We start from the raw sequence: 18,655 nt of genomic DNA, 5'->3' as shown, positions 1-18,655 counted from the left end.
TAGCTGCTTGGTCACCAATACTGCTTCCTTTTTCTTGTTATCGTCACACAACAAATTAATCACCAATGACGCAGCTGTTTAAGATGCGAGCGAACGGAATCCTGAGACGGTGGCGAGCAGGAGAAAAATAAAGCTGTCCTTTTCAGGACTAATATATGTACATTTCGTTGGTACGTGAACCAGTCACAGGTATAAACTAACTTCGGATGTTTGGTCAGTTGCTTTGCTGACTTTCACGTGGGACGTTGTTAATAGTGTTATGATTTCGTAAATGTTAGTTGGTTTAGCAGCTGAGAGCCGGGGCGGCTCTTACCGTATCAAGAATTCCTCTCCATTATACTCCTGGACTATTCGTCGCCAATTCAGTGCGCGTCTCGACACATGCAAATCAGCTTCAACCTGGTCGAGCCATCTAGCACGTTGGGCCCCTCTATGCCTGGTGCCGGTGAAGAGAACGGATTACACTGTACAATGGTCCGGCATCCTTGCGACGTGGTCGGCCCACCGTTGTCTCTCAACTTTCGCCAGATGTACGATGGTAATCTCCAAGCAGTCCCCGTAGCTCGTGATTCATACGCCTCCGCCACCCTCCGCTTTCCGTTTGTACTCCGTCAAAAATAGTCCGCAATACCTTTCGTTCAAATACGGCTAGTGCACGTAGGCACTATGGGCCAGAAATTAAAATTTCGGGACAAAAATATTTGCGGGTAAACAGCATGTCTCAACTCAATGTGATCTTCGGCAACTTTTTGAATAAAAAATTGATGCATATTTTGAAGGGGTCGTCCAATATTTACGTGTTACTTTAACAACAATTTAAGTAATAATAACTTTTTGAGTAATTTTTTTTTCACCTTTCTGGTTTCAAAACATTAAAGATAAACCAATTTCAAGTAATTTTTCTGAAGATATGAAACTTCTACCTTTTACCCATTTTCAGCAATTGACCTTTGTTTATAAACGACCCCTCAAATCACATTTCTTCTTGTAACATGTTTATTTCAACAGACAGCTCAATGTGATGTTCTAGAAAATATTTTTCACATAAAAGAGGAATATTTTTGCTGAAAACAGTTTTGCTTTATATGCATTAATTAATAAGATATCACAGATTTTAGGTTAAAAACCGTCTGATGAAAAGTCCGAATATATCAGCCATCTGCAAGTATCTGCAATTAGTTTGCATACCAATTTGTAGGGAAAGTTATCTGCTCAAATGTGTATTTCAGAGAATACCTGGGAATACCATGTCTGGGAATACCTGGGAATAGTGCAGATTTTTTTTTTCAAACGTTTTATAACTTCATAAATATGCGTCCTAGCGTCAAACAGTCTTCAAAGAAAATATGTATTTCAACATAGTAAATAACTTTGTAGAACATTTGAAAGCAATAAAATAATCGTTTGCAAAGTTATTGAGTGTAATTGATTTTTAAGTGTTCTTTTTTAACACATTATATTTCGTAACCGGTAAGAGATAGATAGTTACTTTAGTCAGCCAAGTTGCTTATTTTAGTATTTTCTGCAAGTTTTGGAGTAATAAACTTTATTTTTAACTATTCAAGAAAACAAAAGTTTGTATCACCCTAATAGGTGAATTCATGGTCACCCTAATAGTGCAGGAAGATGCGCTATATATTATTATTTTACTTCTCTGAAGACACAACCCTTGAAAAAATACACATTTTTCATCAAACGGTTTTTAGCCTACAATCAGTTATATCTTATCAATTAATGCAGAAAAAGCAAAACAGTCTTCAGCAAAAATATTCCTCTTTTATGTGCAAAATGTTGTCTAGAACATCACATTGAGCTGTCTGTTGAAATAAACATGTTACAAGAAAAAATGTGATTTGAGGGGTCGTTTATAAACATAAGACTATTGCTGAAAATGGGTAAAATGTAGAAGTTTCATACCTTCAGAAAAAATACTTGAAATTGATTTATCTTTAATATTTTGAAACCAAAAAGGTGAAAAAAAATTTACTCAAAAAGTTATTACTTAAATTGTTGTTAAAGTAACACGTAAATATTGGACGTCCCCTTCCAAAGATGCATCATTTTTTCATTCAAAAAGTTTCCGAAGACCACATTGAGCTGAGACACGCCGTTGAACCGCAAATATGTTTATCCCGAAATTTTAATTTCTGGCCCATAGTGGTAGGGCTTCCGTAAGCAAAGTAGAGGATCATCGCCGTCAATAGTCACTGTCCGAGGGAGGCAAACGTTGCTTTCTCTGGAGCCTCTTCCTACCATAGATTTGGTTTTCGACGCACGGTGTAACGGTTCGGTTCCTTCAGTTTTATCGCCAGTGGTCAAACGTTGGCTGTCAGTTGAACCCGTTCGCGCTCCAAAACGTCCCCGTGTACCTAATCTGGCTTATAAAGCATCCTACGATGTAATTATGCAAACGGAGACTGGGTTAAATGACAGCATCAATTCACTGCAGATTTTTGGTATCTCATTTAATGCTTTCCGTTGCGACCGATCCAGTGTTAACAGCGACAAGCATAGTTTTGGCGGTGTATTAATTGCTGTTGCCAAGCGGCATGGTTGTTCAGGCTTCATTCTCGGTTTTTTGCTCAGTAGATGCTCAATTGACTACAGCGCCTCAACTAAACAGAATTCGAATATGTAGTGTAAAGGGCGATTGTAGAACTTATTACTATCTACACTATTGATGAAGAAAGTATAGTTCTAACTTTTGTATTTACGGTGCTATGCGATTGCTACCTCGTTGGTAGCCAAATGAGCGCTCTTTTTGCTACCAACAGGGTAGCAGTCCCATAGCGCCGTAAATACAAAAGATAGAACTATACTTTCTTCAACAATAATATAGAGAATAGTTAGCTCTACAATCGCCCTTTACATTACTTTTTCGAATTCTGTTTAGTTGAGGCACTGTAGTCAAATGAGCATCTACTGAGCAAAAAACCGAGAATGAAGCTTGGTTGTTCCCGCATTAACACATGTAACGGCAATAGGCTGGAGCAAGTGTGTGTCTCTGCTACGATACGGGGTCATCGTTTTCTGATGTGCAATATTTACACTCCTCCCGACGAAAGCCGATCAGTTGGTTTAATTGAAGAGCACATTAGCACAGTCCGTGAACTCTGCAACAAGGCGCGGCGATTATAATCAACTTCGCCTTGCATGGCGCAAAGATGAGAGCGGTACTCTTCCTAACTTGTCATATTTAACTCCAGCGAATATAGCATTGGTTGATGGCATGGACTTCTTGACCATGAATCAAGTAAATCTACAACTGAATAACAACGGCCGCTCTCAAGATTTAGTTTTTGTGTCTGAGGCCAGCCGTACTGTGGTTACCACCTCAGAGGATCCCCTACTACCAGCTGATCTCATCATCGTCCACTGGATATTCGCATTAATGTTTGTGATGAACTTTCGGGGTCGCTACCAACGACTGATGAACGCAGGAGAGAATTTAATTTCCGGAAAATCGACTTCGATAGACTTTCTGCTTACCTATCAGCTGTAGATTGGCACTGTACCCACAATTGCGTGGATGTTCATGGTATGACCTCCCTGTTCGGCGATGTTATCCGTCAATGGCTAAACTCAAACGTTCCAGTGAAAAGAAAATCAATTTCACCTCCATGGAGTACTTCTCTTCTTCGTTAAGCGAAAAGCGACCGCAATCGTTGGCTGCGTCGTTTGAGGTTCCTAATAGATCAGTAGTGTTAAAGAACAATTTTTCAAGAGTGCGAGAGACAACTACAGAAAATTAAATGCTACGCTTTATAAGTCGTACGTTCTAAGGGTGCAGTTTGGTTTGCGTCGGAATCCAAAATCCTTTTGGAGTTTTGTGAATACGAAGAGGTAAAATCAGTCAATCCCATCTAACGTGGTTTACGATGGCAGAGAATCTACGAGTGAAGCCGAAGCATGTAATTTCTTTGCGATACATTTTGCTTCAGTCTTTCTAGCCGAACAGTCGTCCGATGCAGACGCCGAACTTGCCGCGTCTAATGTCGTTTATATCGGATACGTTTGAAATTTCGCCCGCCATGATTGTTGCTGCCTCAAAAAAGTTAAAAAGCTCGTACGTCCCTGGACCGGATGGAATCCCGGCTGTTGTTTTCTGTCGCTGTGCTAGTACTTTTGCTGGGCCGTTAGCCGTCATTTTTAACCGATCATTCGTTGGGGGAGAATTTCCTGCGAGCTGGAAGCTGTCATACATGTTTCCCGTGTATAAAAGTGGTGATCATCGTGATGTCAGAAATTACCGTGGGAATACTAGCCTTTCCGCCGGCTCGAAACTGTTCGAGATTATCGTCAGCGACCGAATTCTACAAGCAACGAAGTCTTATACCTCCTCTGACCAACATGGTTTCATTCCTGGCAGATCCGTAACTACAAACTTGTTAGACTTCGCTACCACTTGTGTTCGACGGATATGAAAGGCAGAGCGCAAGTAGATGTCATCTACACGGATCTGAAAGCGGCTATCGACAAAATTGACCACAAAGTGTTACTGCGTAGATTGTTGCGAATGGGAGCCTCGAGCAGATTGGTGTCGTGGCTTTCATCCTATCTGATTGAAAGAACTCGTCACCGTTTGTTAATAAATCTTGAGTTCCGCAAGGGAGTAATTTAGGGCCAGTTTTGTTCGTTGTTTGCTTCAACGATGTTGCATTCTCGCTTGGTTATAAATGCAAACTCATTTACGCCGATGTTTTGAAAATCTACGTAGTGGTGCGCTCTATCGAGGACTGCCTCCATCTGCAAATGTTGCTAAACGTGTTCGTCAATTGGTGTCAACTGAACAAACTTGTTAACAGTATCGCAAAATGCAACGTCATGACTTTTCATCGTTCTTCAGATCCGATTATGTTTGATTACCATATCGACGGTACTATTTTGAATCGAGTTTGTTCTCTTGTTAGGCCGATCCTTGAAAACACTTCCATTATATGGACACCGAACGACGTAACGTGGAACTTAAGGATCGAGCGAGTCCAAAAAAGATTCCTACGGCTCGCTCTCAAGAATCTTCCGTAGCGTTATCGCTGGAACCTTCCAACGTATCCAGATAGATGTCAACTGCTTAGTCTTGAAACGCTCGCTCGGAGACGAAAAATTCAGTAAGCCGCTTTCGTTGTTAAACTGCTCGCTGGCGACATCGATTGCCCATATCTTTTATCCCTGCTTGATTTCCGGGCATCAGGAAGAACCTTGCGACAGCGATCATTAATGCAGCCAGGATTTTATCGAACACGCTATGGTTACAACCAGCCTATCGCTGCGATGGTATGCCTGTTTACTTCGGTGAATGTAGAAATGTAGCCAATAAATGGTATATAAATCATCGGACATTCTGTGGTCTCAATGATAACAGATAATACGTATAACACAAAACACAAAAAGATACATTAGATTATCCACGAAGTCGTTGTCTAAACCATCGTTGCTCTGCCACAAAAGACGATCATTAAGCTTGTCGCAGTGGCCTCTTGACCCAATGTCCTTCCGGCATACAAATAAAACATCGTTCCTATTATGTCGCCACCGCGTTGAAGCTTGCCGACATAAAGCGGATGACACGTTAAGGTACGTTTAGATATATGCAACATGTGGAATGTAACTTTTTCCAAACTGTTACCGGATGTTTCCAAGTTCCAAGTTACACCTAAATCACGACTCGTATCTACTCTAGCTATAATCTGCCCATAAATAGTATATAACCGGGCTGGACTTGCGATGGACCTCTAAACAGTCAGTAGTATTCTGACAATTTTAAATAGTTTGATATCGTCTGCAAAAAGCATGCGGCAATCATCCAGAAGCAGGAGCGACATGTCGCTCGTTGATAAACAGCATGAAGAGCAGTGGTCCCAAATTGCTGCCCTGTGGAATGCCGGACAGGTTCGAGAAATACTCGGATTGCACTTTACCCAACTTCACGTAGAGCATTCGATCCAACAGTTAGGATCGAAACCATTGATACAAGACTGGAGTCGACAACAAGTTTATCCAGTTTAGCCAATAACATGTTGTGGTCAACACGATCAAATGCAGCTTTTAGCTCGGTATAGACAGCATCAATCTGGGAACCTATGCTCATGGTTTGTAAACATTTGCCTGTGACCTGCACAAGGTTTGTAGCAATGGAACGTTTTGGATAAAACCCATGTTGATCCAATGAGACGTAGTGCCTACAGCTGGCGAGGAGGGCATCATGTATAATTATTTCTAATACTTTTGAACATGCGCAAAGAGGTGTGATGCCTCTGTAGTTTTTTACACTTTGTTTGTCGCCCTTTTTATGCACTGGAAGCATAACTGAAAACTTCCAAATTGTAGGAAATAGGCTCTGTTGACGTGCAAATTAAACAGCGGACATAACGGACTGTTTATCCGCAACAGCACATTTTTTTAAACTACATGATGTAATTTCATCGGGTCCGGCGGCAAACGAACATTTAAGTTTGTTAATGGCAGTTTCAACGTGACGATCCGTAATCGCGGGTAGACGGGAATCCAAGATGTCCCCATGAATGTTGCATAATACTGAATTGAATTACACAGTTGTAGTAACGCAATCACGAACATTGTGCTGAAAATGTTGGGCGAAAAAAGCACATTTTTCTGCATCATCCTGGCACGACTATCTCCCAAAAACACATCTTTAGGCAATCCTTCCTCTTTTTTTGCTGCCAACGAACGACCAGAAGATTCTCGGATTTTATCTGATAATTTCGGGGAGGAGTGCACTGAGTGTAGGCGATCGCATCGTCAACAGGAGGATTGAGTTCTAAAAACCGCCAGTCGATTTGAAACATGACTTTGCTTTAAGACTCAAAATCAGTTCTGCGAAAGTCCAAACACGGTTCACTGGACACTGGAGTGTCTTTGAATTGTATGGGCAGGCTCTGGTTTACCGTTACATTCACCGCTGAGTGATTCGGGTCGAGAAGTACAAGTGGCTCAACAGCTTCGAACTGCTCACATAGAGTCTCGTTGTTTGTTAGAATCTAATCAAGCAGGTTAAAACCTTCTAACAAATCGGAACTAGCAGCAGTAGTATCTGAAAAAAGCTATTCAGTGGAAGTGGCATCATTTTTCAAGCGAATCCACCACAATCCGAGTTGATTATAGTCTCCAAATAGCAACGACAAATCATTAGACTGCAAACTAGACATAATAGAGCCGATGGAATTAACATGGTCTTCGATAGAGTGGGCGATTCTGGCACTAACTGGAGTCGGGTCAACGCTAGCCGGTTAGCCCAGTAGAGACGGCAACTAAAACTCTACCACCACGTGTCTTTTGGTACTGTTGCTCCGGAATACGAGCAACCTGCAGCAATCTGCTAACCAACCGCCGTGAAAACTAAGCTCGCACACCGACAGGAAGGAAGGCACTCATGCGAATGCTGGATGTTCTAACGAAGAATAGCATTGCCAGCCTTAAGCGGTTGTTTCCTTGTCCTGGTGCGACACTTGGCGGCTTGACTGTTTCTCAACCAAGCGAGCTGCTGTACTCCAGGTTAGGAGTGGCTCATAACAGCGTCCCATCCGGAGCGGGCGTTATCTCGGCACTAAAGCTAAGACTTGATTGTGTGGACGTAAGACCGAGTTCTTTTTTTTCTAGAATTAATTTCGCGGATTCCCCTCTTCCAGGAGGATCCGTAGCAGTCGCGTAGCATGGGGTCGTACAGGGTACTGCTCGAAAAGCCTTCGATAGTTTGGCATCTTGGCGCTGCTGGCAACCTGTTGCAAAGGCGAGAAGGTGTACCGGAAACCCGTATGTGCAGTTAGGTGCTTCAATCGTCGAAGAAGGATGGAACAGAATATGAATGGAGCTCGGCTGTCAATGAGGCCGCAACCGTGGCGATAGGTACAGAAACCTCAACTGTACGAAATGACTGGCTGGGAAAATGTCAGCAAGCGATAGAGAGGGAAAAAAGAGCTAGGAAAAAAACTATCTAAGCGTTGCCACGAGCGAAAGAAGGAAGAACAGAGGTCGCGAAAAGCTAGAACAGTTATTCCGGGCTAATGACATGTGCAGGTTCTATGAACCAATGGTTCATGGTAAACCAATAGGGTACACACCGGAGCCTGACATGTGTAAGACGAAAAAGGAAACCTTATGCCTGTCCGGACGGCACATTTTTCGAAATTTTGCAGAAAATTGTTACTACGAAACAACTATTATTCCTAGAGCGTATTTTACTACTGTAATACAGTGGACCGCCGTTCGTTTGAACGATTGCTCATGCAAACTAACGGGGTTAGTTTTTAATTTGAACAACTGATAGCCCTAAATATGCTGGAACTTGTGTGAACTGGTCGCCCTGCTCTTTGTTATTGTTTTGGTGGTTTGATTCAGTTGGCAGTTGCAAGCAGCGAATATTTCTGTCTCCGATCGGATTTCTATCATAATTGTTGGGAAAACGCAACGTGAAACATATTAAACACGCTAGATCAGGTCAAACAAATCGTGCTTATGTGCATCGTCTGCATAAGCAAATGTTATCGTGTTGAGAATGACATTTGAACCATTTTTAATTTGCACGTCGTGCAAACCAACGGTTAAAAAGTGTTCAGATTAAAAACGGTCAAACGAACGGGGGTCCACGGTACGAAGTGTAACTAATCAGCTAACATTGCCCAACTTTTACACATTGTAGGTTGCATGAACGATACTAGGTAGAATTTTTAGCAAAAGCTTTCAGCTACACAATTGTGTGGGCTAGTGCCCACAATTGGGATTATCACAAATGACCGCGAGGTGGTCGATAGATGGAGTCATTTCTTCGATGGGCATCTCAATGGAAACGTAACAGAATTTAACCCAGGAGTGCCTACAAACGATAAGGCTCCCGATATCGAAAAGCTCCAGCGAAAAATCGCTCAGCTGAATAATAATATAGCCGCCGGAAAGGACCGACTCCCGGCAGAACCCGGCAGTAAAATTGTAAGGAACGACACTAGCAACGACGAGTAGTTAGTCGTCAGCTAGCAGTGAAAATCGGTGATAATTGTTCTGGAGAATTTTCTGCTCCGTCTGGGATCCCCCAAGGTAGCCACCTCGGACCATTGGTTTTCATGATATACTTTAACGATGTGAATTTCAAACTGAGAGGTTAACTGTATGAAGGTTAATTCAAGCGCCATCATCACTTTTCCAAGAAAGAAAGAATTTATCACATTCGAATATAAGCTTTTGGGATCCATTATTGGAAGAACAAATTGCATTAAAGATTTAGGCGTTTTGCTGGATAGTAAATTATCATTCCACCAGTATAAACTTACATAATCTGTAAGGCCTCTAGAAATCTCGACTTCATGTTCCAAATCGCTATGGATTTCAGCAACATCTCCTATCTGAAGTGCTTAGTGCGTTCAATTCTCGAATATTGCTGTCAAGTTCGGTATCTTTACTACCCAAGCAGCACACTTCTGGCACTTTTAGTTGAAGAAACTTATTTACTCATTCGAACGAAAACAAGAATAAGGGTGAAGAACATGGAACAGAAGCTTGGTATCTGGAACTGCAGATCACTGAATTTCGAGGTGGCGTGCGTGCGTGGCGATGAGAAAGTGGAGGATCCGTGGTGGCAAGGCCCAATTTTACCAGAGCCGTGGAATGACCAACAAGCTAGGAACGGGCTTCGTAATGATGAGCAGAATACGGGATCCTGTAATGGACTGGTAGGCGATTAGCAAAAGGGCGTGTATGCTTAAAATAAATGTTCGTTTCTTCAACTACGTTCTCATAAACGTTCACTGGCCACTCGAAGGTAGATCCGACGATAAGAAGAAAAAGTACCATGCGCAATTGGAGGCAATTTACGACAGCTCCACCACGGGACACATCAAGATCGTCATCGGGGATATGAACGCCCAGGTCGACAGGGAAGCAATGTATAGACCGGTAACACGGACACACCGACACGAACGATAACGGCCAGCGATGCATCAACTTTGCAGCTTCCCGAGGCTTGGTAATCAGAAGCACTTTCTTTCCCCACAAAGCTTTACACAAAGCCACCTGACCAACGAACCTCAAGCCAAATCGCCCATATTCTCATTGAGGGCCGGTTTTTCTCGAACATCAACAACGTACGCTTCATACGGGGTGCGGATATCGACTCGGATCATTACCTAGTAGCAGTACACGTGCGCTCAAAGCTATCGACGGTTTATATCTTGCGACAAAGCCGCCCTCCTTGGTTAAGCAATCGGCAGCTAAACTACCCGCCAGTTGTCGAAAAATACGCTCGCCTACTGGATGAAGCTCTGCCTTCCTCTGTGGAGCCAGAAGCTCGAAGAGATCCGGCGAGAAATTCGTCAGCTAAAGAATAATAGAGCCGCCGGAAAGGACCACCTTCCGGTAGAGCTCTACAGAAATGGCCGGAAACCGCCAGCAACGGCACTTCATTGGACAATTTCTAGGATTTGGCAGGAGCAGAAACCCCTGGAGGAGTGGATAGAAGGTGTAGTCGTGTAGTCTGTCCTCATCTACAAAAAGGGCGACCGGCTAGATTGCTGTAATTACCGCGGCATCACGTTGGTCAACGCCGCCTACAAGGTGCTCTTCCTGATTTTGTTGCGTCGTCTAACCCCAATAGCAAGAGAATTCGTAGGGCAGTATTAGGCGGTCTTTATGGGGGCCCGCGCTTCTATGGACCAAATTTTTACTCTCCGACAAATTCCCCAGAAATGTCGGGAGTGCAACGTGCTCACGCATCATATTTTCGTGGATTTCAAAGCAGCATACGATAGAGCTGAACGCGAACAGCTATGGCAAATAATGCACGAGTACGGTTTTCCGCACAAAACGACGTGGCTGATCAAAGCTATCCAGGAGCGAGTGATGTGCTTCGAATACACCTTTCGAGTCCTTTCAAATCGCGCAGAGGATTGCGGCAAGCGGATGGACTGTCCTGTATGTTATTCAATATCGCTATTGAAGGTGTGATTCGGCGAGCGGTATCGAAACGAGAGGAACGATCTTCAGCAAAAGTAGCCAATTCCTAGCCTTCGCAGACGACCTCGACATCATTACTAGAAACCTTGGAACGGCTGAAGTAATCTACGCCAGACTAAAAACGGAGGCTAGGAGGCAAATTTATGGCAGGAAGAGCCTGCAGAGAAAGTTACGTGCGGCTTTACAGGCAATGATTATTGACGGCGATGAGTTGGAAGCGGTCGATAAGTTCATATATCTGGAACCCCTGGTCACCGCTGACGATAATACGAGTAAAAAAATTCAACGACGCATTCAAGCTGGAAGTCGATCCTACAACGCCGTGAGGAGGATCGGTCACCCTACACAATCTATACCTATAAAGAAGGATTTCTGTCTGTCCGTCTGTCTGTCTGTCTGTCTGTCTGTCCGTATGTTCCTTATAGAATCGAAAACTACTGAACCAATCGGCATGAAAATATGCATGTAGAGGTTTTTTGGAGCCGGGAAAGGTTTTAGTGATGGTTAGAAACCCTTCCCCCCACTAAGAGGGGGGGCATGCAAATGAAACACAAATTTCTGCATAACTCGACAACTAATCAAGCAAATAGAACAAAATTTGGCATGTGGGTGTTTTCGGTGACAAGAATTTATTCTATGGTAAATTGAGACCCCTCCCCTCTTTATAAGGGGAATTATAACTCCTCTCCTCTTTAAAAGGGGGGGCTTCCATACAAATTTCCTCATAACTCGAGAACTAATCAAGCAAATGGAACCAAATTTGGCATGTGAAGGTTTTCGAGGGCAAGAATATTTTCTATAGTAAATTAGGACCCCTCCCCACTTTAAGAGGGGGGCTCCTGTACCAAAGAAACACAATTTTCCTCATAACTCGAGAAGTAATTAAGCAAATGGAACCAAATTTGACACGTGGGTGTTTTTGGAGATAAAATTTTTTTCTATGATGAACTGGGACCCCTCCCCACTTTAGGAAGGGGGGCTCCTATACAAGTGAAACGCAAATTTCCTCATAACTCGAGAATTAATCAAGCAAATGGAACGAAATGTGGCATGTGAAAGTTTTCTAGGGCATGAATATTTTCTATGGTGAATTGGAACCCCTCCCCACTTTAAGAGGAGGGGCTCCTGTACAAACGAAATACAAATTTCCTCATAACTCGAGAACTAATCAAGCAAATGGAACCAAATTTGACACGTGGGTGTTTTTGGAGATAAAATTTTTTTCTATGATGAACTGGGAGCCCTCCCCACTTTAGGAGGGGGGCTCCTATACAAATGAAATACAAATTTCCTCATAACTCGAGAGCTAATCAAGCAAATGAAACCAAATTTGGCATGTGAAAGTTTTCGAGGGCAAGAATATTTTCTATGGTGAATTAGGACCCTCCCAAATTTAAGAGGGAGGGCTCCTATACAAATGAAATTCAAATTTCCTCATAACTCGAGAACTAATCAAGCAAATAGAACCAAATTTGGCATGTGGAGGTTTCTGGAGGCAAAAATATTTTCTATGGTGAATTAGGACCCCTCCCAACTTTAAGAGGGGGTGCTTCTACACAAATGAAATACAAATTTCCTCATAATTCGAGAACTAATCAAGCAAATGGAACCATATTTGGCATGTGGGTGTTTTTTGGAGGCAACCATTTTTTCTATGATGAATTAGGACCCCTTACCTTTTTAAGAGGGGGGGCTCTCATACAAACGAAATACAAATTTCCTCATAACTCGAGAATTAATCAAGCAAATGGAACGAAATTTGGCATGTGAAAGTTTTCTAGGGCATGAATATTTTCTATGGTGAATTGGAACCCCTCCCCACTTTAAGAGGGGGGCTCCTATACAAACGAAATACAAATTTCCTCATAACTCGAGAACTAATCAAGCAAATGGAACCAAATTTGACACGTGGGTGTTTTTGGAGATAAAATTTTTTTCTATGATGAACTGGGAGCCCTCCTCACTTTAGGAGGGGGGGCTCCTATACAAATGAAATACAAATTTCCTCATAACTCGAGAGCTAATCAAGCAAATGGAACCAAATTTATCATGTGGGTGTTTTTGTAGGCAAGAATATTTTCTATGGATTTCCCTACTTTAAGAGGGGGGGGGGGGCTCCTATACAAATGAAAAACAAATTTCCTCATAACTCGAGAACTAATCAAGCAAATGGAACCAAATTTGACATGTAAGTGGTTTTGGACGCAAGATTTTTTTCTATGGTGAATTGAGACCCCTCTCTTCTTTAGAAAGCGAGTTATGGCTTATCTCCCCTTTAAGAGGGTGGGCTTCCATACAAATGAAATGCAAATTTCCTCTTATCTCGAGAACTAATCAATCAAATGGAACCAAATTTGGTATGTGGGAGTTTAAGATGGCAGAAATTTTTTCTATGGTGAATTACGACCCCTTCCCCTTTTAAGAGGGGAGCTCCCATACAAATGAAATTCAAATTTCCTTATAACTTGAGAACTAATCAAGCAAATGGAACCAAATTTGGCATGTGGGAGATTTTGGAGTCTTGAATTTATTTTACGATAGTTAGAGACCTCTCACCCCTATGGTAGGGGGATATGGAGAAATTTTTGCGAAACTCAAAAACTAATCGAACTCGAGAAATTCGTGACTCTTCCATAAAACATTAGTCAATACAAGACAACAAAAACTATCTATAGTAACACTAGATCATTCAGGACGAGACGGTCGCGAGTGTTGCCGGTGACCCGCCGTCGGAAGCGCCGCCCACTGGGGGGCTTGCAAAACTCGAGATTGTGACAAAAATCATCCGAGATTCATGAATTATGTACAACCCAGGTTAATTTGTAGCAATACGAAGTTTGTCGGGTCAGCTAGTATAATATAATTTAATATAATTCTTACTAATTCGATATTAATTGTTCTAAGATTGCAGTCTCCTGCATAAAAATGTAGTAGAAATATACTCATTTATTTATTACGACCGTGTTTTGAAGCAACAATTTGTCAGTTACGTGGTTGGCGTGTTTCCTGCGATCAAACGTACAATTATAAGCACACAATAAAATAAACGTTCTGATTGCGAAACCAAACGGAACGTTTTTGTTTTTTTTTGCTCTTTAGTTAGAATAGTTTTCGCGTGTCAATTGACACTGCAGCCAAAATTTTAAATCTGGTAAGACAATGTTTTTTCATAGCAGGGAATATGTTTGTATTTTGTAACGAAAATATCCTTCACAATCGTAGCAATCGGTTGAATTTTGTCGGTACAATGATCGAACACTGTTCGGTTGGTTCAGCACGGGTTTTCTATTTCTAACAAAGCAAGCCACATGCGTTAGATTTCATGCGTGTCTGCTAGTGGGTAAGCACCACACACTCTCTTTTGTTCAGAGGAGCACGCAGCAAACTCGTGTCAGCTGTCTCCGCGCGCCGGTACCGCTTCTCGTGGTTTTAACTGAACTTGATAAAGCAAAAAAAAACCTTCGCGTTTTCTATGCAAATGTGTGTGTGCGCGTGGTGACACATTAGTTTGTGTACTAGTTTGAATGTCCGTCAAATCGAACCAACCGGCTTTGCTAACAAAACAACACGGATGGCTTTATATAATCGCACTAATTAGAAGTGGCACCCACTTGAAGTATTATTTTAGGAAGTAATTTTAAGTACTTGCATGATCATAATATCAAACGGCCTCGGTTACAATAGAAAAATATTTTTTGTTCTATTCAGGTGTTGATTTGTAGGACAGAATAATCCCAACAAACTAACTTCTGGCTGGCAACCTCAAACACATACTAAACATGCGCATAGAAAAGAGAATGATACCAAATGTGAATAGCGACCTATTATTAATAGCAGTCACTATCCCGTACCGTCCCGCTTTGTTATTTTACAGTTCTATTCTAACGACCATCTTGATCAAAGCAACCTGTGCGCTGTAGAGTGCACACGTTAATGAATAATATGCAAATCACATAATATGTATTTATTTACCTCATCAACCGGGAGCTAGGCTACGCTGCACTGAGCAATAGAAAATTAGACACCAGTTTTGTTCACTTTCACTGCGTAGAATCACCACCCTAAAAAAAGCGACAACAAACTGGCAGCAATCTAAATTCATTAAAACTCGTCTTGGTCGCGTGCGTGCGTGCAATTTTACACTCAGCGAAGCACGTGTGCAGTGCAGTTCACGCAGTCGAATTTTAAGCCAAATTCATGTTGACCAATTCCATCACCACCACCACCACCACAATAGATTCGTAGGTTTCGCGCGTGGTCTGGCGAGAGGCACTTAAACCGTCGCCACGACAGAGTGCGTCCGTTCGAGTCAAATCCAAGCGCTCAACTGATCTAAGTAGCTCCGCTGCTGTGCTGAGTGCGACACTTGCACGACACAGCATGCTTGAATTGGGGTTTGGTTCTACCCTACACAATGAAACCCCACACACAGTTTTCCTCACAGTGCAGTGCAGCCAGTTCAATAGTTGTACAACGCAGTAGGCCTACTCGGGGGTTGGGGTTCTACTGCGTCGGATGCGCGTGGCGGCAAATATTTTGAATGAATTTTCTGAGGACGGCACCCAATCGGTAGGTAGTGGTTCAAATGTGTACAATTATTTTTTCACGATCCGGTCTTGCAAAACACCAGCTCCGCTGTGTGTTGAAATCGTTCGCGCTCATCTGCTGTGCAGTGTAAGTGAGGCGCAGTTGGGTTGCTTTACATCGACACCAGCAGCATCAGCCGCAGCAGCAACAGCATAAGCATAGCTCAACAAACCCTTACCAATAATGATTTGTTACGAACAGGGGAGAATAGCCGTAGATGAAAATAATGCGAGACACGAGCGGAATGGTGACCGCACAATTTTTGGCGTTTGTTTTTTGTGAATGGTAATGTCCTTGAATTGAAGATGTTTTTTTTTTTTTGGTTTTAGTGGTTGGTTAGGCTGACTTCACTGAACAAATAATTCAGATGTTTTGAAGTTAAAATTATCTAGCACTTTTGTACTGATTTTCAGTTTTAGCTATCTCTGTTCAACGAGCATTTTTCATTTCTTACAGGTAGCTTGACTTAATAGTTATATTAAAATAATATAAAAATTGTAATGATTGATTTTGAATAGATTCTGGCATAAAATATCATTGCTGTACATTTTATTTTGTGCTTTCAACTTTGAAAGCTTGCAGAAGAAATACAAGCAGCGCGCCAGCAAGTATGCAACCAATGTCTAGTTTGAAAGCTTTTGCACATGATGCAGCATTGAAAATATTTTTTATAGGGGAGATTATATTATAGAAAATAGACGTCTATTTTCTATAGGGTAGTTGATCCAATAGTTGTGGTAGTACCAATAGTTGCGCTACTATTCATTATTAATGCATATTTTCGTCACCGTAGCATTTTAGATAAAACAATTACATTCATGATATAAAACAGGCTTTTAGAAGTATTGGTAGTTAGACTACACCATTTAAAATTAAAGCCTTATTTGCTAAAATGCCAATTTTCCAAAATCTAACGCGCAGTTGGAGCACACAACTATAGGCGCTCATCTATAATTTTGCTACGATGTTTTTTCACTTAGCAACCTAGCAATGTATATGGAATAACACAATTAAAGGAACATCAAACTTAATTAAGGAAACATTAGCGCAACTGTTGGTACAATATAATTGAATCGGAAAATTCATTTTTTTCTTTATAAAGCTTCTCGTACAACGAAAGCAATTGTCTTGCCTTGTGACAAACACCTTGTATTTGATAAATTTATATCCCACAAGCATTAATTGCGGCATATACCTCAATAAATAAGCAAAATGAAGTTATATTGTGCTTAGTGGCGCAACTAATGGATCATCTACCCTAGCAGCATCTCATTTTCATACACGTTATGATGTTTTTGGTGGTAGGTCAATATATAAATATCAAATGTGCCACTGTTATTGCGACATTTGCCCCTATTTAGACTACCCCGATTTACACGATTATCACAGTCGAATCTCGCACACGATTTCGCTCAAAGAAAATGAAGTGAGGAAGAAGGGGAAGAAGGAAAAAGAAGTCAAGCACATTAGTAGATTAAACTGAAAGCCACTCTAGTGTCACATTAACAGTGCAAAATGTGGTACGTTGTATTAAATGATTATCACAGTAGTCTAAATAGTCATAAAAGGGGCAATAATACCAATTAGCGCATTATACGTTTACCATGGGCTACTCTGATCACGTGTTTGTTGGATCTGTCAAAAATCTGACTAATCTGTCAAAATTCAAATTAAACTCGAAATTGTGCTTAATTTCGGATATGCAATTAAACTTGACATAGGGCATTAAATTAACCCTCTAACGGGTAAGGCCGTCTGTAGACGGCCTTCGCTTTTGGAGCTCCAGAGCCGCATACGAAATTTGTTTTGAATTGACAACACGCAAAATGTGTTCAGAACAGATTTCTTGACATTTTGATATTAATATCACAACATTCTGACTATGCATTCAAAAGTTATCATTTTTCAAAAACAAAAATTCCGATAAATTTCGAAAATAATTAATGCGCGAATATTTCCTTTTTTACTTTTGATGAAATAGCACATCTAGAACAAAATGATTGACCTTAAGATTTTTCTATGAGTAAATTTCATGCTTTATATCACTTTTGTAATGTATTTGAATTGAAAAAATATCTGGGTAGGACTTTTTCTAACCTGGCGCTCGTCCAGATAAATATTTTTGCATGAAAATCAGAACTTAAGGTTCTTTTGAGTGTACTTTCATGATAAAACAGTCATTAGCTTGATCGCATCGTTTTTACGATGTTGCCCGTTAGAGGGTTAAATTTGAACTTGGAGCAATTTGTTTTTGAAATTTTACTTTACTTCAAATCGGTCAAAGACCCGAAATTAGGCGCGAAGTTTTAATTAAAATTAACGTTTTTCGTTTTATTCTCTCACATGTTTTACCTCTTTTCTGATTAGCTTTTTCTTTTTTCTAGTCCTAAATTCTAATTTTTTATTCCATTTTTTTCTTTTTTAAATATTTTTTTGGTTTTTGATCGGTTTTTCCTCTTTTCCTTTCGTTTTCATTTTTTCTGTCCCGCGTTTCCTGTTTCATTCCTGTTTCCATTTTTCTCCGTTTCCTGCCCAGTTTTTACTTATTCACTCCTCATTTTCTTCACACTTTTTGCAAGTTTTTTTTTTAATTTTCTTTCCCGTTTTCAATCTTTTCTCTTCTCTGGTTACCTCTATTTTTTGTTTGTTTTCAGGTTGTATTGTTCTAACACGTTTTATCATGATACCCCGTTTTTGGCTCCTGTTTTCTCTTTCCTCTCCGTTTTTTATCTCCCGTTTTCGTCTACTGTTTTGCCTATTTTGGTCAATTTCTGTTTTTCTTCTCTTTTTATCCCATTTTCCAGTTTCCTGTCCCATATTTCTTCTTTAATGCCTTTTTAGACTTTTTTACCCATTTGTTATTTTTATGTTCCCTTGCCATTCTTTTTTTTTTCCTTCTGGTTTCTCATGCTTCCCCTTCTTTTTTCGTTTTCCTTCTTATTCTCTACTTATTCTCCTTTTCTGTCACGTTTTTTTCTTCTTTTTCTGTCTCGTTTTTCATCTATTTGTATAGTTTTCCCTCCTTTCGTCTCTTCTTTTTTCTGCATACTGTTTTCTTTTTCTGTGTTCCGTTCTTCTCGTCTTGTATTTTTCATCCATTTTAGTCTTT

At 41.0% G+C, this 18,655-nt stretch overlaps 1 protein-coding gene across 1 annotated transcript in view; it reads right to left on the bottom strand.

The window, feature by feature from the left end:
* The window catches only part of LOC128738912 (uncharacterized), a 49,736-nt gene extending 34,496 nt beyond the window's left edge, over nt 1-15,240 (bottom strand). The window contains exon 1 of the mRNA XM_053834394.1: nt 14,932-15,240. The gene's annotated coding sequence lies outside the window, so the exon portion shown is untranslated. The remainder of the gene's footprint in view (nt 1-14,931) is intronic.
* Nucleotides 15,241-18,655: the final 3,415 nt, after the last annotated feature.

Source organism: Sabethes cyaneus, chromosome 2, assembly GCF_943734655.1.
Source record: "Sabethes cyaneus chromosome 2, idSabCyanKW18_F2, whole genome shotgun sequence".
Taxonomy (NCBI): domain Eukaryota; kingdom Metazoa; phylum Arthropoda; class Insecta; order Diptera; family Culicidae; genus Sabethes; species Sabethes cyaneus.
This window is presented reverse-complemented; position numbering and strand designations above follow the sequence as displayed.